We start from the raw sequence: 20,723 nt of genomic DNA, 5'->3' as shown, positions 1-20,723 counted from the left end.
GAAAACCAATGAACAGTTAATCTTGCGGTTTTTCTAACCATGTAAGAGTAAACACAATTACAGTGAAGTTTCCATTTCAACATGGGATTGTGAGTGCAAGTAGAATATTCCTCTTCAACCAGGACTTTGGCTGATTGACATGTGTCACGGGAGGGGAGATTAGTTTTTGATCTAATTTTATCTATTTTGTGGTTTTTATATTGTAATTTTATGCTGTGAACCGCCCTGAGATCTACAGATGTAGGGTGGTATACTAATACTAATAATAATAATAATAATAATAATAATAATAATAATAATAATAATAATAATAATATCTGCCTGGATCTCTATCCTTTTACTTGAATACCTCCAGACCTCAAAAGAAAAAAGGTACCATATTCTCAAAGACTTGCTTTCATGGAGTCACTTCACTTTTAAATAATACTTGCCTAGTGTTTAAGATAAATTATTACTTTAATATCCAAGCAACTGAGTCACACAAAGCTTATTAACTACCTCAGCAAATTAGTCACCTAACTGACAGAAGGCATCTTATTATTTTGCATTTTGATCTGACTGAGAACAGAGCCTTCCCTTTAGACACACAAACTGTTTGTCATCCCACTTTTCACAGGAAGAAGGGTATTTGCAAACGAATGCCTACGTCATGACGAACATCCTAGAGTCTCCAAACCTGATGGGTTTCTGGTGAAAAAGAGATGGAAGCTTGGGTGAAGTAGAAAAGCAAATCAGCTACAATAACCAGAGAGTCCATGAACACAGCCACGTGGCAGCTCAAACCACAGCTTGATAAACTTCTTATTGCTGCCCAACAGGGACCGCAGCTATCAAGCATCTGGCAATCTATAATACTGTATAGAGCTGGTGGGCTGTATTCAACTCAGACTGTCAGAGGTTATGGAGGTCTGGGCTAGATAAAAGTGATGGTTGATTGGAAGGATATGAACTCAAGCTGCAGCTGTGGTAACAACTTATTTCCAAGATATATCACAAGCAAGTCCGACCAGGATATTGAGAGCCTGTGCAGAAATGTCACTATGATGAAACCAGATTCATGGTGTGACAGGTGTAGTGTCATTAGTTGAGTTCTCGTCATGTGTTATTCCCTCACATAAATACACTCCAGTGAAGGGCAGAGGGATACTCCCTTACTCCAGCCCATTGCCAATCTTGTGCCCCATCACATGCTGAGGACTGAACATCTGCAGCAGGGAGTCTGCTCTACTCACATAGGATTCCTGTGTGACTTAGTGTCAGTCTAGTACAGAAAGTATTGGTCTGATGTGTAGAAAGTATTGGTCTGATTCTGCCTAGTTCAAGAGGGTTCTGGAAGGTTTCTTCTCCATGTGAAAGAAGGTTGTTGTTTGGGTTATTCCTTCTGAGAAGCTGAGTGAAGCTGGTTTAAACTGGTTCTGTTATCCTTCTGTCAAGATCATGCTGACTATAATAGTCAGGCCAGAAGGAGCCTTGGTTTCACTTACTTTCCCTTTCTATCTCTTTGTTCTGGTGTGGTGTTCTGTTCTGAATATAGTGTTAAGATTTCATCTTATTATAAGTTCTTGTTAGTAATATAAGTCTGCTGCAACTGGATTTCTTATGGACTGTGCCAATCCTGAATGTATTGGATTTGTGACCATTATGCTCATTTGCCTTCAGTAGCAGTAAAGCTCTGCTGGATGAAGTACAATCGCCTCTGGTCTATTTTTGGGGAACTCTGCAACGTGCTTAAGTTTTTCCTCCACACTACCGACACTTAAAACCCTGGAAGATCAGAGCTCTAAATTGCACAGGTAGCTTACTTGAATAGAAAATATTCCCCTCTGATGGATTGCAACCCTCAATATGTAGACGGCTGGAGGACTGGTACCCATGATACAAGAAAGCGAGACCAGGAGAACACCTCTGATCTCTTCCCTCATTCACATGAAAGGGGAAGCTCATAGTTTAATCACTTGGTCACATTGAACTTAAATGTATCTGAGTGTGGTCAGAAGTTTTCTGTTGTGTTTTTTGAGAAAAGGTTCTTGCCTAGCTTCCTGACTGGAGGCATGTAATCTAAGACTTCCATGGAAGGCTGCTTATAGAGTGATTCCAGTGGAGAGCTGGATAGTACAGTGGTACCTCGGGTTAAGTACTTAATTCGTTCCGGAGGTCCGTACTTAAACTGAAACTGTTCTTAACCTGAAGCACCACTTTAGCTAATGGGGCCTCCTGCTGCCACCACACCGCCAGAGCCCGATTTCTGTTCATATCCTGAAGCAAAGTTCTTAACCTGAAGCACTATTTTTGGCTTAGTGGAGTGTGTAACCTGAAGCATATGTAACCTGAAGCATATGTAACCCAAGGTACCACTGTATTTTTGTATTTTAAAAGAATGACGCACCAATTGCCGGAAAAGTAGGAAAGATTATATCCCATCAGCAAAATTCCCCACCTGGTTCTTTTAGCAGATCATCCTTGCAAAATCCATGTGGCATTTCCATTTTAACTGGAAAATATCTGCTCTTAATATCTGCTCTTTCATGCAGCTAAGGCCCAACGGTGTTTTGGGCTCACGTGCTAATGAGCATGCAGGGGGAAAGGAGTCAAGATAAGTGTCTAGCATTTCATCCATCTAGAATACCAGTTCCCAGGGGGGGAAACAACTACAAGAATTACTGATGTAGAAAGCAGAGACCACCATTTATGACAAGCAGACATTATGTGTGAGCAAAGAGATGTCATTTGTTTCAGAGAGGCAAAATGAAGATTAGCATTGCAATGACACAGTGTTCTCTGGAGCAGTTATTGTAGAAAGCATTGATGACAAAATATATGCTAGCTTGCTTTGGCCCTTAGCAGCCATGCCTAGGAGTGACAGGGCAGCCTAATTAATTGTGTTTAAAATGCATAGAGACTGAGGGTTTAAAAAGTCAAGTGAAAATCTTTTCGAACCCAGAAGGAAAGGAATTTGGCCAAGACGTGCTGATTAACCTTCTACAATTGACTGCCAAAGTGAAAAAGGACAACTACCAGTTTATACGCAGCCCTAACAAGTGTAAAAGACCCTCTCATCCCCTGTCACTGGTCCAGGGACAAAGAAATGAAACCAGGGAGATTTAACCCTGTAAAGGAACAAGTTAGGGTCAAAGAATTGGAGGCAAATGATCGTTTTTTCATCAGTATGGGGAAGCTGGTATGTGAGAGGCATTAATACACAAGCGTGCAAACATCCCGTAGGCTGTGTTATATTTCATATTATTGATGTACAATGCTTTGAGAAGCCTGCATAACAGGCAGTGTAGAAACATCTAAAGTAATAAATAAATAGTTTAAACCTCCAGCAGAAAACACTTTTTTGCACCCTTCATTGGGTAAGCAGCATTGGCCATGTTAAATACTGGCAGTGGTACATTAATGTTTCTGTTCATGGAAAAAGTCTTCTCCTGCATGAGAGCAAGCAGTATTACCTCTGCTGTGGTCAGGGGTGCCAACTCCTGGTGGCCAAATCCTTTTGGGCCTCCTCCAATATTTGTTTGGAGGGCTGCCTCCAATGTTAAAAAATAAAAGTTGTGCCTGGTTGGAGGAGCCAGGAATGTGGCAGCAGTGCGACTTCAATAGCCAGCGGCTCTTCTTCCTCTTCCTCCTCCTCCTCCTCCTGCCACCACCACCGCTGGGGGCTGCTGCTTCCTCCTCCTCCCTCCTTCCCCTCTGCAGCAGGAGAAGGAGCTGCCAGACGCTGAAGCTGTGCTGCTGCTGCATTCCTGGCTCCTCCAACCTGATGCAACATTGGGATGTCAGGATATCAGCATGATGCAAGTCCAGCAAACTAGAAATTCCAAAAGGGGTGGACTCCTCCACAGAATCACTGTGGGTGATGATACTGGGCCCCAATAGTAATTTTGCACTGTGGATGTGCTATCATATCACTGATCAGAATGATCAGGGAGAACTTGAGATGACAAACGAAATCTAGGAAGCATCTAAAGAAGAAGAAGAAAACCCCCAAACTGTTATCACAGGACCAGCCAATAACTTTTAAAAAGCTTTTTTAAAAAAAAAAATGAGTGTATGTTAGAGGCCACACACAAAAACCTCTTGGGAACTGGATATGGCCCACAGTTATTCACCCTTGCTTTAAGCTTGTTCTTTTAGAATACTTTAAAAAGTTTCCTGGTCAAACTAGCCTCTGATCTTCCCAGTATGAACTTTGCTTTAAAGGTCTATGACCCAGTACATAGCATGTACCTAAATTAGTTTCTGCATTTGATCTGGGGCATATGCAGACTTCTGTGTTGCATGCCCAGTGCTGTATCAGCAGACATTTGACAAGTACTTTTTGCCCCTTTTAAAATGTGAAGTAGAGAGAGCAAACCTGGGCAATGCAATGCACACAGGACATCAGTGGGAAACAGACTTAGAAATCAAATCAAATTGTTATCTCTGCGCATGCACACAAGTGAATAGCAAGAAGCAACTTTGGCTCACCCCGGCATCCACCATACAATCGGCAATGAGATAAACTCTTCAGAACTTTTATCCTGTTGAGTAATTGGAACCGAACAGCCAGCTTTAAATTCAGGAAATAGCAGGAACTAAAATGCAACAGCGTGGAACGTAAGACACACAACCCCTGACACCTTTATGCTGGTGATATTTCACTAGGGCAAGCTGAACCTATGAAAATGATGAGTGTCTGTAGAGCCAGACCCTATATTAAAAGACCTAGAAGTATGCCCATTCAGGGAGTGGGGGGGACGGGACTCTGCTGTTGTACAGAGAAAGAAAAATCTCTGTTCACATGCAGTACTTAAATAGTCCAGAGTAAATGGAATATTAGTAGGAAGGAACATGTAAATAAAACCCCTATTACCTCCTTCTACACCCCTTGTCTTATACAAAATTAATCAGCGCTGCCAAATCACGGTGCCCAAGAACAGGGCTCTCAGCACGTACCAGGTGCTTCCTTTGAAGTTGCATTTTACTTGCATTAAGAGTCTCCACAGGAATACTAATTAGTATTCTAATAAATAAAGAGGCAGGAAAGGGGAAAACACCATTAAATAATCATAGTATAGAAGGAATAATGACTCAGGCCAAATAATTTTTTTCTTCTGGGATATTAATGGCTGGTTCTGGTTAATGGCCCTCGATTACACTTCAGACGATCAATTCTCAAAGCCATCATTAATCTCCAGGAAAACACTGAGTTTTGATCATTATTGCTTAATTACATGGAAAAACAGACAGATTGTTAATATTAATTTGCATCACACAACTGGTCAAGTGGGATGTTTGCCAGGACATCCTGAACACACTCTGCTGACACCACTCAACATGGATACAAGGAAGCGGAAGAGAGGGGGACAAAAATAGCCATTTATGGAGGCCTTGTTGATTGGCATTGTGAAATTTCTACTGCATCATAGAAATACCCTATTGAATTTTGTTCCTCTGCATGAATAGCAAAGTGTGGGGATTTTTTAAGCAAACAAAGCCAATTTGTACTTCCCAGACTAAAACACTGATTGATACACAGCTACCTGTTGGGCTTCATACTTCTCTGAATTTTGCAGATTTCAGCTCAGAAGAGCACCAAAAATGGGTATTTTAGAATACAATGTACACAAAAATAGTGTGAATTTTTTTGCAGCTCTTTTTAAGTCACAGATTGATGGAACTAACAAATGAACATATGTGAAACTGGCATGAACTGGAAAGCAGCTGATCTCTCCATCCATGAAAGTGAGCCATCTAAACGAAAACCATTAAAAGCTTCACGTACCAAAGTTTATTTTTAAAAGAATACAACTCATAATGCAGCTTCGGCCCTAACGTATGCAATATGTTGCTGGTGACTGCATGTAGGATTGACTCAAGTCACAACAGAGCGCAATCAGTACAGCATGAGAGTCTCAATCTCAGGATTGTGGGTTTGAGCCCCATGTTGGGTGAAATATTTCTGCATTACATGGGGTTGGACTTGATGACACTCATAGTCCCTTCCAATTCTACAATTCTATGACTCTAAAGTATGCAAAGTCAAAAGGCACAGCTGAGTGGCAAAGCCTATGCTACAATGCATACAAAATGCTCCAAGGTTCAATCACAGGCACTTCCAGTTAAAAGATCTGAGGGTGGGTCTACACGGGGCGGGGGGACTCACTATAAAAAAATCAGAAATTAGATAGTTTAAACAACATTTTAAAAACACTTCTGGAAAAACATGTTTAAATATGTCCTGCTCACTGGCGTCATCTAGTGTTACATGTTTATAGTACATTCAAATTATTGTTTCTTTATTAATGTAGCTGAGTCCTGAGTCAGAGAGCAAGGTTAGGCAGAATCCCTTTCTGAGGCCAGCTCTAGTTCAAGTAGGCAGTAGAAAATAGTAGGCTAGACCATTTATGAAGCTTCATATGTACAACTTATTTGAATCCTTGAAATGCACTACAACATCGGTGCTGTTTTTTAATTGTACTAATATTAAAAGGCCTAATTTCAGAAGCACATATGAATTGAATAATAATAACCCTGAAGGTTTGCATCAAATGTAATATTTATGCAAATCTAATGCGCTTGTGTTGCAGCTTTTCTATAACAGGCAAAGCAAGGTAATTTGTGAGACTAAATATTCTAGGTTTTTTTTAATAAAGGGAAACCGTTATGATCAGTTTATTAAAATCCCCCTTTGAAGCCAGTTTAGGAGAATCTGTGGCAGAGCAAATGAATTACAGTGCATAGCAAGGAAAGAAGAGTGGCAATTTGGGTAGCAGTGGCTTGGATAATGATCCTTACTGAGAGAGAAAAAGGCTGAAGTGCTGTACCCCATTATCGTAGAGTAAGTCCCACTGAACTCAGAAATGGAATGCTCCAAGGAGGGTGTAACCCTTTGCCTCACCATGTGGAGACCCCTGAAATATTCTGTACTTTGCTTTCTGAATAGGCTGTGCTCGGTTTGGAGTTGTGAACCACAAGAACATGCAGGCTATCATTCTACAGGACTGCAGAAAAAGCATAGCATATGGTATTGTATACAGAACTCAGCTAATTGAGAATGGCAGCTCCTTAAATAAATAAAAATTGTCAAGACCACAGCCTTTATTCAATATCTGCTTGAAAATGTGGACAAGCTGGCTAAAAGCTTCAGTTCCCCATATAGGTCCCTGCCTTCAGAGTTGCTGGAGGCAAACGGAGAGAGAGAGAACCTAGTTGTCACAATATTGATGCAACTTTCTTAGAATGGCCAGTGCAGTAAGTAGCAGGTCTGGCTGGTCTGGTGGTGCAATCCACCTTTCTGACATCAGCATTGCTGCACCTTACCTGGATAGCTCAGCATGGGATAGAGGGGGGTGAGCTATTCTTAAGGGAAGTTTGCCTGTTGCTTCTGGTTTTCTCGCTGCAAAATACATGATACACTTCAGAGGAACTCCAGAGTTTCCTGGTACAGATCTGAAAAATCACAACACTGCACCATGGACTCTAAGAGGCAACATTTTCCTTGTCACATTCTAGATCTGCACTAATTAGGCCATTATAACCAGTTTGTGCTTCCAGGAGATAATCTTCTGGACCTGTTGTTCCCTGGCTTGCTGCAGTCCTTTGTTCACAATAATAAGAGAGTAGCCTTTTGCATTATTGATATCTCAGTCCTCATTTTCTGAAGGACTGCATGCCTGTACACATCTCCTCCTTACACAGTAAGTTAAACAGCAAGTTGCATTCATTTAGCAAGGAGAAACAAAACAATACATCTCTAGAGGGCTCAGCTCATTTAATTCAGGTCAGAAATACACGAGACTTTGAAATATGTGCGGATGATTTTTGTGACATGAAAAGTAATGAAAAACTGACAAGATGGAATGAAAACCCCTCACTATTACAAGTTGGGCTGACAAGTCCTTGGGTCACATTGTCTAGCATGGCTCAGCTTTGAAGAAAGAGAAAACTTTTTGCCATTCTGAGGAAAGCCACTTTTTCTGGAATCTCAAACAAAATTCCACCCAGGAATTCCTTGTCAAAATTCCACCCTTGGTTTCCTTGTCATCATGACCTTGATCATGTATATTAAAGGTAAAGGTAAAGGGACCACTGACCATTAAGTCCAGTCGTGACCGACTCTGGGGTTGCAGTGCTTATCTCACTTTATTGGCCGGCGTACAGCTTCTGGGTCATGTGGCCAGCATGACTAAGCCGCTTCTGGCAAACCAGAGCAGCGCACGGAAACGCCGTTTACCTTCCCTCCGGAGCGGTACCTATTTATCTATTTGCATTTTGACGTGCTTTTGAACTGCTAGGTTGGCAGGAGGGACCGAGCAACGGGAGCTCACCCTGTCGTGGGGATTCGAACCACAACCTTCTGATCAGCTAGTCCTAGGCTCTGTGGTTTAACCCACAGCGCCACCTGCGTCCCACTAATCATGTATATTAGCCCCCCTCAAATATGTACACTTTGGCAAAATGTCAAAACATTTGTAACCTTTCTCTGGAGTTTGAACTGACAGATAAAGAACAGTAGACATGGTTTGGGTAATGTAAAAAAGAGAAGGAAAAACCACCAAAAACTATGCCATTATGAGCAGAAATAGCGAATAGAAGGGAATGAGTTTAAAGGACAGGTGAGTGTGTTATTTTGGGGTGGGGGGTGTTACGGGAGGGACGAGGGACACATCATGCTACTTCTGGGGTAGTTTGTCCACCTTTGGTCCCCACCTTGCACTCAGCTCTCACTTGTGGCTCCTAGAAGCTATCAGCATGTGACAGCAGCCACATCCCGGGAATGGCTACAACTGGCAGCTAAACTAGATGAGGGCAGCCAATGGGTTTCAACCATCAGTGAGTTCAGGACTTCCCCTACACATGAATACAGGCTCCAGCAGGTTGAATGGATGAGACCAATAGTGGGTCCAAGGGTCAAGAAGGCAGTTTCTGCACATGCTGTAGAGGGAAGTGATGGGGCTCATCAACCTGGGAAAGTAGGCCGTCTTGGAGAATAAAAACTGATCCTAAACCTCTGCTGCCTTGCGGGATGTCTCTGGGAGAAGAAAAAGCTAAGGAGTAAACCCTACACATATCCAGAGTGGAGTCCCTAAGACGGTTGGATGGCACCTTGTACACCTCCTTCCGGAAACTCCTGCAGCCAAACCTGCCAAGTGTATTGCTCTGCTTTCCTTTGGACCACATCAGTGAGGGCAAGAGAAGGGTCTTGTCATCTGGGCAGCCCAAGACCTCCATACACGCTGCCCAGGCTTGTGTCCTAAGGAGATCACTTTGGTGCTGCTAACACAGCAGTTTGACTTCACCCCAGAGATGCAATTCATTGTCTCTCCAGACAGGAGAATGCCAGCAAGTGCTCTATACATTGTTCTAGCATATTTCCAGCCTAACTAAAAACAGCCTCGAAAATAATATTTAATACTTGTCAGCTCCGTGCCTCCGCTGACAGAGAGTCAAAATACTGACAGCCAGATCAGATTGGAATGCAGGGAGGAGGGAGAAAAGGCAGGCTCCAGCAAAGAGCAAAGAGTTAAAGGAAAGGAAGGAATGCAACCTGGCAACTCAGGCTCTGAATCAGAGACAGAGAGACCGGATGTGATCTCTGCAAAAAATCGTTGCGCTACAAGACTTCATGAGAGGTGAGAAAAAGAGTGGAAGAGGACTTCCGGGGAGGCGCCTCCGGCAATGGCTGGATTCCTCTGATCGGGAGGAATCAGCCCCATGGAAATCTGGGTCTGGCCGCCATGGCGAAGGCGGAGACCCGTTAAAAATCACAGGCGGGAGTAGCCTGTGAGCGTGGGATTCGGCGGGCACCTTTTGTGCCTCCCCCACTCGCAGGGAAACTGGAGCGACGTGGTGCTTCGAATCATCTGCTTCTTCCACGGAGTGAAGCCGCATAGCTGTTGTCGGAGAGCGCTGACTTTTTCCTATGGACAATTTGACTCTAAAGTAACTACCCGTGAGTAGAGCTTAATCGGGAAAATTGGATTTTTAAAAAGTCTAATTTGGCATCGAAACGGGGAAGGTTCAATACAGGAAGTCCGCCTTCCCCTTTTGTAAATAGACTGAAGCAATTGAGGCTGCAAGCTGAAGTCTTGGAAAGCCTTTTGTAAAGACTAAATTTCCATAAGTAAAGAATATAATCCCCCCCTTGGAGGCAGGAGAAGGGGGGGGGAGTTGTGGACCGAGTTTGCCTGCGGAAGAGACCAAGACAGGCGAAATACCGCCGCTCGGACCCTGGGAACGGGCTGCTAGTAGGTCCGACGTTTGGTGGGATGTTTATTGACAGCGTTTGGATCGTTCATTGACAGTTAGCATAAGAGAAGATACATTGTTTCTACTGTCTCCGGCACTGAAAGTAACTTTGAAATTAGTTTTGGGTCGTTTCAACTGTGCCTATAAGAGGATATTATGTATCAATACAAATAGAAACTGTTTCCTTCTAGTGGAAGTTCTTGAAACTGGCGGCTACATAAGATCTGGGCTGGGAAATTTCCAGCGGTAAGATAACACCCGTGAGACTGTGAGATTGACCTTGAATTTATTGAGTGTTATGGCAGATGTGAAAGACGGAATGTCACCAGAAGAGGCCTTAGCGGTTGCATTAGTGAAAATAAATGACTCGCTGGAACAACTTCACAAGAAAATGGACGTGATAAATATGAAAGTGGATGTTGTGGATACTAATATATAAACCACCCAGAAATTGATACAGGAATCTATCCTGATACGGCAAACTGCGGGTGAAGTTAAGGAGAAAACCCTTGCTGCTGAAGTTAAAGTAATTCAACTGGAGAGAGTCCCATCCATTCAAGGACAACTTTATGAATTCAAGCCGACACTGGTTATGACTGAACTTAAAGAGAAACAGATGAAATTGAGGATCAGAGCCCTACCCGAGGAAAATGTGAATTTATTCAAGGGCAATTGTGAAGGACGTTGGCTTGAAGAGAAGGGGGATTTGGAAACAGGGTTAAATTGGAAGTGGTTATTGTTGGGCCGAGTTGTTGTGGTGGGGGTGAGGGTTGCTGTGATGTTGGGGATGTTGCTTTTGTTTCAAACATTGCAAGCTTTGGATGGGAGGGATTGTTTCAGGAGGTGGTAGAGGGATGTCTCTAGATTTGTTTGGCAGGGCAGGAAGCCCCGAGTAAAACTTAAGATATTAACGGATGCTAAAGAAGGAGGTGGACTTGCCCTGCCAGACCCCTAAGTTTTGTTGTGAATCATCTGCTTTTTGCTGGCTGAGAGAATCGGCAGAATCCGAGACCAGGGAGAAGAGCTGGTGGAAGAAGACTGGAAGTTTAAAGACTATTTATAGAAATATTGCAAAATTAATGAATGTTAGAACACAGTTGGAATGAAGTTATATGGCTTTAGCAGAAATGTTATAAGGAATTAAGTATAAATAGATCAATAGAGTATTAAAGGGAACAAAATAAGGTTAGAATGTGTTAAGATAATTATAGGATAGAAAACAGGGGAAGATGGAAAGGAATTGCTGAAATAGTTAATTGATGTGGAATACAAAAAGGGAGGTGTGAGGAAGTCGTGAAAATAAGCGAACGAAAGATATGACATTGAATTTGTTTAATATGTTTTAAATGGTTTTTGTTTTGTTTTATTTGTCTTATGTGTTAGTTTTGTAGTGTTTTTGTATGATACAGTGGTACCTCGCAAGACGAATGCCTCGGAAGATGAAAAACTCGCAAGACGAAAGAGTTTTTCGTTTTTTGAGTTGCTTCGCAAGATGAATTTCCCTATGGGCTTGCTTCGCAAGATGAAAACATCTTGCAAGTTTGTTTCCTTTTTCTTAAAAACGCTTGAAGAGGTGCAGTTGCGACTTGACCGTGCTTCGCAAGACAAAAAATTCGCAAGACGAAAAAACTCACAGAATGAATTAATTTTGTCTTGCGAGGCACCACTGTATTGTGTTGTTTTTCGTTTGTTTGTTTCTTCTTTTTTGTTTTTTTGTTTGTAGTGTTTAAATTTAAATTTTTGGAAACTCAATAAATATTATTTTTTTAAAAAAAAGAGAAAAAGAGTGGAAGAAACGGGGGGTTCCCTGTTGGAGGAGGGGCGGAGCTCAGTCCGGGCAACTGCTAACTTGGAGAATGATGCTAGTGACTGAGGTCCGAAATGATTTGTGTGTTTGAGCAATAAATCTGAGATAATTACTGCTGGAGTTGTCTCGCGTCTGTGGGAGAGACCCAAGCCATTACAATACGGTATGTAAAATAAACAGACACAAGACATTTTTAAAACACACACACACACACACACACACACACACACACACAAACACTCACACACAAGATTAAGATATGTACCAAGAAATAAGATACATATGCCCACCTGTGTCTCATTAGCAAAATCAAACATAAAAGCTGTATAGCACATGCTTAAGATGCTCATGCTTGGGTGACCTTCTGAGGGGAAGAGAGAGCCCGAATAGTGGAGCAGTCCTCAAAATGGCTTCCTCAATGACATGACCTGATTCACTGGTTACCCAAGTGGAATGGGGGCTGCTTTTCTGTAATCTGGTCCCACCACATCACTTCCATAATTTCTACTCTAAAAGACCACATTATTCCTTTCCACAATCTCCATTTTTAATGATGAATAGCTGTGCTGCTGCTGATATATTGTTAGATATAGATATAGATATAGATGATATAGATTATTGGTGTTACAACTACCCCTTGAAAGCCATGCTGAGAGTTCCCTGGGAACACAAGAATAGGATATTTAAAAAACCTAAATAAGATAACAAATATTTTCATGAGAAGGAACTCATCTTGTTGCCAACTTATGTGAGAAGCAGCTCCAGTAATGTAATAATTGTACCTCGTTATGCTTATGATCAGGCTTAGTATGAATAATTTACAAAGCACTTTTTAGCAAAGCAAGTATTTTAAATCCTGATCATTCTACTTTGCACTAACACAGAACCTTTATTCTCAAAACAGCCCTATCTAGTAGGATCCAGCTGTCAAGTACGTCTTTAGAGGGTGCATGTCCTTGTCAGATAAATTTGGTTCACAGATAGTTCAGTTAGAGCTGTACTCTATTGTGCACTGGTTGTTACAGGAGAGAAAAATTACTAGCTATTGCTAAGCCAGTCAATGGAGATGATATATTGTTGCTAATTTTATTATTGTATACATATCTGGTTTAGAGCATAGGACAGAGTATTTTTGTGACTATTGACTGGAATAACAAAGACAAGTATCAGATCTCTGAGGAGCCAGTGTTAGCACAGTGGTGATTGCTCCAAGCATGTTAAAACTTGGTTAGATTTGCATCTGCCCTCATGCACCTTTATACAAACATTCCCCACAAAATTACTTAGGCTAGAATAAATCACTTTGAAAATAAGTGAATATTTTAATCACAAAGTTTCCAGATCTTTGTTGACAGTAAAATTAAGATGAAAAAAGCCTCCAAATAACTTAAAAAGAAAATAACTTGGTTTCTTTACCAAAAAGGATGATGCAATCTTTGGGTTAGTAAAGTTGCAGGCTGTAAAATCTTCTTTTACAGAGATTCCTTTCACTTGCAGGGAGCCATGGCCACATGACTTCTTGCTTATTATAATTTATTTATTTTTTAACTCTGCCTTTTCCTCTGACTGGACTCAAGACGCCTTACATAGGAAGCACAAAGAGAGGAGAGACTGAGAAGGGGAAGCAGAGGCTGCTAAGAGCCTGCTAAACCGTATACACTCTGGTAACTTGAGCTCAGGACTCAGGTTAACCCTTTCATGCATGTGAATCAGTAACTGTATATCACAACAGTCTGAACCAGGAGCTGTGCTTAGCATTAACTATGGTTTAGTTAGTGGAACATGCTTGAAGTTGGTTTGTTTCACTAAACCCTAGCTAATACTAACCACGGTTTGTCCAGGTTCAATAATTATAATTGCAAATGGAAGCGAAAGCTTCCAATCTCCTCCTTACTGGTGTAGCAGAGGAGGAGAGGTGTGGTGAAGCCAAATGTAAGGCCTGGGTCTCTCCCCCACACATGAGATGACTCTGGCAGTTAATTAATTAAGATTTATTGGTTCAACAAAAAGCCCTGGTTAGAGCTCCACTAATTTCAGTCTTCCTCCGATGCCACGGTTGCCTGGACTGAGCTCCGCCCCCTTCTCCCCCAACAGGAAAACCCTCACCTCCTCTTCCTGTAATTTTTGCGCTTCTTGGCTAATCTCGTGAGTCTACGCAATCAGGGTGATTGCACTCTCTATTTTTGTGTCTGTGTCACTATCTGAGCCTTGCAGCTGAATTCCTGCTCTCTGTGTCTCTCCGTCTCTCTGTGCGTGTATAAAGGTTGAATTCCTGTGGCTAACTGCTTCTCCCCACCTCTTCCTCTGTGCCTGCTCTTTCGCTGCTTGTCAGAAAGTCCAGTTCTCTGACACCAAAGAGGTAAAAAATGGCCTTAAGTTTCAGTACTGGAGATATATTCAGAACCCACTAGCAACAAGTGTGTTATTAGAAAGCAAATAATGTAGCAATGAAAATGGGTTAAACCAGATGCCTTTCTCCAGCATCTGTTTCTTCTCTTAATATATAAGAACTATTTAACCATACACAGAACACAAAAATACATGAAAGTCTGTATACCCATTAAGATTGCATTTACAGTAATTTATGACAGTACTGTGCTGCATAGAATTTGCTTATTTAAAATATTTATATACCTTGTCTACCAACTGAACTACTCAAAGTAGTTTACAAAATGCTTGAAATGCAATGGAACAGACAACCAGGATGCTAAGAGTAACTACCTCAGCTCTGGAGTCAAAACTCCAGGTATGTGTGCGAACAAGAGAGAAGATTTAGAACATTATTTGGAATAGGAGTAAAAATATAAAGAGAGTACAAATAGAAGAGGCAGTGTCATGGGACCTAGTATGCAAACTATAAAACAGTGTTCATCTAATCATTTATCATATGTTAACGACCAGGAATTGAACACTGGGTTAATGAAAGGTAACAATTGGGGGGGGGGTGTCAGACCAACCACATTAATGAAGTTTTTGTTTCGCGATATTTTTCAGAAAATACGTTTTCCATACTGTTTGGGGGAAGAGTATTGCTTGGGTTTTATTGAATTTATTTTTCATGTTTCCCTGCCTCCAAAATCTTTTTCTCAATTCATTTAGGAAAGGAGTTACTGTCTCCTTTTCCTCTGTTTAAGTAGCAGATTTATAATACAAAATGTCTCTGAAACAGGTCCGAGATTTGCGGAGGATTACTTTCCTGCTCAGATAATTATTGACCTTTAATCAATAGGCCTTCTTCACATTATAATTACACCTGAAAAATCTGTTCATAGCTGCCACTGAAGAAGAGATTAACTGCAGACACCTTGAGCTCTGACACAAAAGCACACCTTGATTTAGAGGGGCCAAAAGGTGAAAGCAGATACAGAGTAAGCATATAACACAGCAACCCAAAACCCTAATCTGCATGCTGTACAGGGTTTGGATGCAACAGAAGTGACCATTTTTGTCTGGCTCTGTTCAACTACATTGGTCAGTGTGCTCTGTGAAAGTCCTTGCTAGGCCCACTGAAAGTAGCCAGCAGAAATATCCAAAACAGTCATCTCTGGGGTGGGAAGGGGCAGAGTTAGACTGGATCCTAAAGCTGGCCCAGCTATGGGCAGTGGCCCCAATCTGGGCCTCTGTTCTGCACCAGCCTGGAGCAGGCATGGCAAAAGATGGGATATCTGTCATAGATGCTTCAGTTGAGATTCCTGTGTTGATAGGGGTTGAACTAGATGACCCTCAGGGTCTCTTCCAACTCTACCATTCTATGATTTTATGAAAACCCTACCTCTCTCTCACACACACACACCTTCTGCCTTGGCTGACCTGAAATGTCAAACTCCTGATGCAGAGATACCTTCCACATTCCCTACAGATCTGCCACTGGGCAGAGGGGAGTTAGGATTGCTCCCTAAAGAGCAGTGATCACAGCTGATTACTCAAGCTGTAACCATTCCTTGAATGGCCACAAATAAAACACTGTAAAATAAACCAAGAGTATATGCATACAGTTTTCTCTCTATTCCAGATTTACACCATTTACAAAATTAGATGGAACATTCTGGCCTCTACCATTTCAAACTGCAGGTGGGAGATCATAGCATTGATTATTTTTCAATGCAAAACCAAAAAACACCTCCCTGTATGTAGACATTAGCTCTATCCCTGATAGTTTACTACTTCAAGTTTAATATGGCTGGGCAATCAAAAATATGGCACACACCCCACTTGCAATTCAAAGTGTTACAATCCACAATCATGCGATCACTTAAATTTGCATACAGGTAGATGAACTGTATTTTATCCAACGAGAATTTACAATGAAAATCTGTCATTCTATGGACTGGTACCTTGACTAGTAAGGATAACCCACATACAAAAAGGTTTCTGTGCAGGATATCCTTCCTTGTTGGATTGGATCCCACACAAAGGGAATGGGGCAAAAACAAGCAAACCTATAGCTATGGTTGTGTATTCATGAATCCATGTTGGATCAGGCCAATGTGCCTTACAATGTGTTTGTGTATCCCCCCCCCCCCGCCGCGTCATGCTGAACTAGGTCAAGGTAGTGTATATTATTACTGAGCTAACTTCAAAAGACCTTATAATACAACCCTCTCCTGATGGTATTGTGTATTCAAAATTAAATCAAAACCATCTTGCCCTGCTGCATTTGGGATCTTCCTGCTCATTCTACAGGGTGGGAATCCTGAACATTAGCCCTAAAGTCCTGTCCTGACAGCACTCCCTATGAGACCATAACTTCAATCTGCCTCCCACAGAATTTCAGTATATATGTTTCACCTTTGTCCTAGTTTCTTTCACTCTGTAGTAGGGATGGAACAGAGATTCAATTTCAGTTCACATTTAAAGGCCAATCTACCAATTTGCACTTTCCAAAACGCAACTGTTCTTTGAAAGTCACATTTCTCTGAATTTTGCAATGCAATTCTCCAGTGGGGCAATGTATGCAAAAAAGCATGCACTAGGGTAAAGTGTGCCTAAAAATGCACACATTAGTAAAAACAACATACTAAATATATTCTATTAAGGAATACTGTTTTACAAGTATGTCTATATTAAGCTAAAATGCATGCAAAACTGTCTATATTAGGAGAAGTTCACACTAAAATGCTGATGAATTTCCAGCAAGTTTGTGGATCACTATCCTGTACTTACTTTGTTTACCCCATAGGTCTCCTGAAATGCCTTTTTGACAAATCTTAAAACCAATTCATCACTGGAAGGAGGAGGGAAACCGAAGCAGTTGTTTGCCTCACCTTTTGAAAGCATTGCCCTAGTTGAAAATGAATGGAATAGAAGAAAGTACTGCCAAAACAAAAGACTGTTGACATTTTAGAAAGGGATAGTTACACAGTTGTTCAAAAAATATAGCCTCAATTTGACCATAACAAAAAGAAGACCAAAAAAGCCCCATTATACTAAATCTTTTCCCATCTGGAAAGAACTCCACGTTGTGAAACCATCAAAAAAAAAATCCATCATACACATATCGACAAAATGCGGAGTAATATAAAACTAACAGAGGAACAAGAAACATAAGTGAACTATTGGGAAAGTGTTACATGCCAAAGGGTCAGAAGAAATCTTCAGGACATTTTGTGAAACATTTCTATTATCTTCCTAAGTCAGTAGCACACAGGAAACCATCAATAAATGTCCAGAGGTGTTTTATGGGGCAGCTGTCCTCAGCCCATTTCAATTTAAACCAACTCACGAAAATAAAGTGAGTTTGGGTATATGGCCACCTAGGAAAGGAGTTACAAAAGTTTTCTCTCCTAAAGGAAAGAGTGTGGTAGAGCCCCATTGGATGAGACTTTCAAAGCAGCTACACATTCATACGGCATTACAAAGCACATGTCTTGGCCTCAGCAAATGTGGCCTTTGGGAGGAGGTTCCTTCACAGGGTTCGGAAACCATAGGGCTTGCAGTACCCCTCCCTAGTATGCAATATTTTTCTATATCCTGAAGGATCTTTTTTTAAAAAAACAACAACAACACCTTACTCTTACCAGAGAAAGCAGGAATATTCTAGCTGGGGCATGTCCTGTTTCAGAGAGAGTCAAGACATTGAAGCCACCTCTGTTTCTGTGCATATCAGCTTCTCATGGACTATAGGCTCCATGGAAAGTGTGGGAGCGGTGCATACAAAATGCTATGGAAAGAGTTAATGTAGTATATAATTTGATGATGTCACCCCAGTAGACAGTTTTTCAGTTAGGTCTGCTATCCACTGCAGAGTATTAGTTAGTGAGTCTTACTGTGAGAGCAGCAGGAGTCTGTTTTATGCTGCTATGTGCCTCAGAAGAAGTCTGTAAAGTCTCATAAGTCAGTCACACACACACACACACACACACACACACACACACACACACGTAAATGTTTTAGTATTCCAAGTAAAGTAACGTGTTATGTTTAAACTCTAAACAGAGATTCTTGTGCAGTCTTTTCCAGGACAGAAAAAGAGAACTATGTTTTTAAAAGGGTCAAATGACCTGGGGCAGCTTTTGCACATATAAATACCACAGAAAGGATGTAGTTAGGGCTTCCTGGACTGCCTTCTACCTTTCATTTCAAATTTTCTTACCTTTTCATTGTGGGGCCTGTTATCGGGATGTTTTCCAGAGTTTAGCCATGCTGGCTGCCCAGCAGAGTGTTTCCTTTCCATTTCGGGAGGAGTCCCTCCTTGTTCCAGTATGGCCTGGGAATTGTGGAGACCTTCCCCTGCAGAGCAGAGTCAAGTTTCAAGAAGCCCTGTCCCCTTACTCCTCTCCTTCAGATACCCTCTGTAACCCTCGCCAGAACAGGACATTTATGTCCCGTTTTCTGTCCCACAAGAAAAATAAGTCACTGGAGGGAAAAATCAAACTGTCATAAAAGCTCAGATACAAGCAGTGCCAGGAGCTTGCTGCCTATTATCTAAGCACAGAGAGCCTGGGAGCTTAGGAGAAGTCCCAACCCAGAGTAATATATTTGCTGGGGACCCTGCCTGTCCCCCAAGAAAAGGTACATCTCAGGAGAAAAAAAGGGTGCCCCACCCTGGAGCAACTGAAGGAAGAGAGAAGTGACTACCGGCTAACTCTGGTTGCCATGGGAACTAGAGAATGCTGAGAGGCCAAATAGAATCCAGGTGTGGTGAGAAATAAGCAGCTGGCAAGTTTTTTCTCTTGTTGCCAGAGAACCTTCTAAGCTTACATGACAGGAGAAAGGGGAGCTACCATGGGAAGATCAAGTAGGGCTATCTTCACATAGGGACCAGGCAATGCCCCCCATCATGGCCCCAGAACCCAAGTCCTTAGGCTTAGAGACCCGAAGCAGTAGCGGGTCCAAGGAGGAGATGGATTCGTTCCCCATCCCACCCCCAGTAGGCCTGCCAGCAGCAGGTTCTTCGCTGAGACTTCTGAACCCTGAAGGTGTAGTTTTCACTACCAGCTTCTCAAGGAATCAAGAAAGTTTTGTGGAGCATCCACTGACCAGGTCCCCATAACCCCAAATAACCACCATGGGATGGGCAAAATTCAGGTAAGCTTGCATTTAAAGCCAAATCTAATCAAATTAGCACTTTCTGGAATAATGTGTGGACACAGTTATCCTTTGGTATTTGAACTTTTGTGATAGAGTTATCCAATGTTTGCAAAACTGCATACATCAGGGAAAGCGTGCATAAAAACAAAGGTATTAGTGAAAATCTCATACAAAAATGCATTGTAGTTGGGAAAATTTCTTTGCAAAAATGTGTACGTTAGTCAAAAGTGCATATAAAAATGTGTATGAAGAGAAATTCACACTAAAATGCTGATGAGGAGTCAACATCAGCACCAAAGGATACTGACTCTTAAGTGACAGGGTAGCATTTAATTGGCCATCATGGGACACAGCAAGCCTAGGATGTACTCTGTGGCTCAAACCTCTTTCTCGGAGGTATAGCTTGGACTGCTTTTTATGAACACAGGTAAAGGGTGGGGTTATACAATGACTGTGCCTCATCCTCAACACACAATAAACCCTGCATCAGCACTAGTAATAGCAAGGTATGGGCCCTGGCATATGCTGACCACTGGCACCAGGCCTAGCAACAGGCTACCTATAGCCACTAAGAAAGTGGGGAGGGGCAACAAACATCCTAGGTCACCCATCCCTGCTTCTATACATAAATCATCTTACTAGTTTCAGGGGGAAATACCAGGTTGTCTTTCTCCATCCAGATAGATATTCCTTTTTAGTCTGGGGAGGAACTCATAAGCAGCATTGTTTCTCTTTTCCTGTTGTTAGCATTTCACTCCCTTGTTTTATAGAACAGCATTCTTTTAAACGTTGGTTTGCAGGACAAATCTTTAATTAAAAGCTTGGAATAAAAGTGTGCACTTCCAAAGGTTGAGAAAATGCCCAGTCTTATAGACTGGCCCTTTTATTGCCTTTGAACACTTTTAGCTTTGAATTTTTGCAAATCATTCTAAAGTGTAAAATTGGGTTGCAATTATGAATATTGCTATTGCTGCCGCTGCTGCTTGCTGCTGCTGCTGCTGTTTTGCTATGCAACTTGGATGGGATCACTTGTTTCTTTGATACTTAAGAAGCTACGGTACGCAGAGTCAACACTTTCATCTCAGAAGAAAGGAAGCAGGTTCAATGGGCAACCAAAATAGCAGCAGCAGCAACTTAGTATAAAAGCTGGAAA

General features: G+C 41.7%; 3 long non-coding RNA genes across 5 annotated transcripts in view; 2 read left to right on the top strand and 1 right to left on the bottom strand.

The window, feature by feature from the left end:
- LOC310706767 overlaps positions 1–19,086 on the bottom strand; it is a 59,150-nt gene extending 40,064 nt beyond the window's left edge. Inside the window, exons 1-2 of one of the 2 annotated variants that reach the window (XR_014526162.1) lie at positions 18,633–19,086; positions 14,011–14,385 (exon numbers count right to left, since the gene is read on the bottom strand). This is a non-coding gene — a long non-coding RNA (uncharacterized lncRNA). Of the gene's footprint in view, positions 1–14,010; positions 14,386–18,632 lie in introns of those variants that run through there. The other variant, XR_014526161.1, reaches the window with a different exon arrangement.
- Positions 1–20,723, top strand: part of LOC310706671 — a 276,435-nt gene that overhangs the window by 183,266 nt on the left and 72,446 nt on the right. The gene's annotated exons all lie outside the window — the stretch shown is intronic.
- Positions 19,224–20,723, top strand: part of LOC310706696 — a 59,490-nt gene continuing 57,990 nt past the window's right edge. For both annotated transcript variants that reach the window (XR_014526077.1, XR_014526078.1), the window contains exon 1: positions 19,224–19,567. This is a non-coding gene — a long non-coding RNA (uncharacterized lncRNA). The remainder of the gene's footprint in view (positions 19,568–20,723) is intronic.

This window comes from Podarcis liolepis (assembly GCF_965112155.1).
Source record: "Podarcis liolepis genome assembly, chromosome: 5".
Lineage (NCBI taxonomy): Eukaryota > Metazoa > Chordata > Lepidosauria > Squamata > Lacertidae > Podarcis > Podarcis liolepis.
The sequence above is the reverse complement of the archived record's forward strand: the minus strand, read 5'-3'. Positions and strand labels throughout refer to the sequence as shown.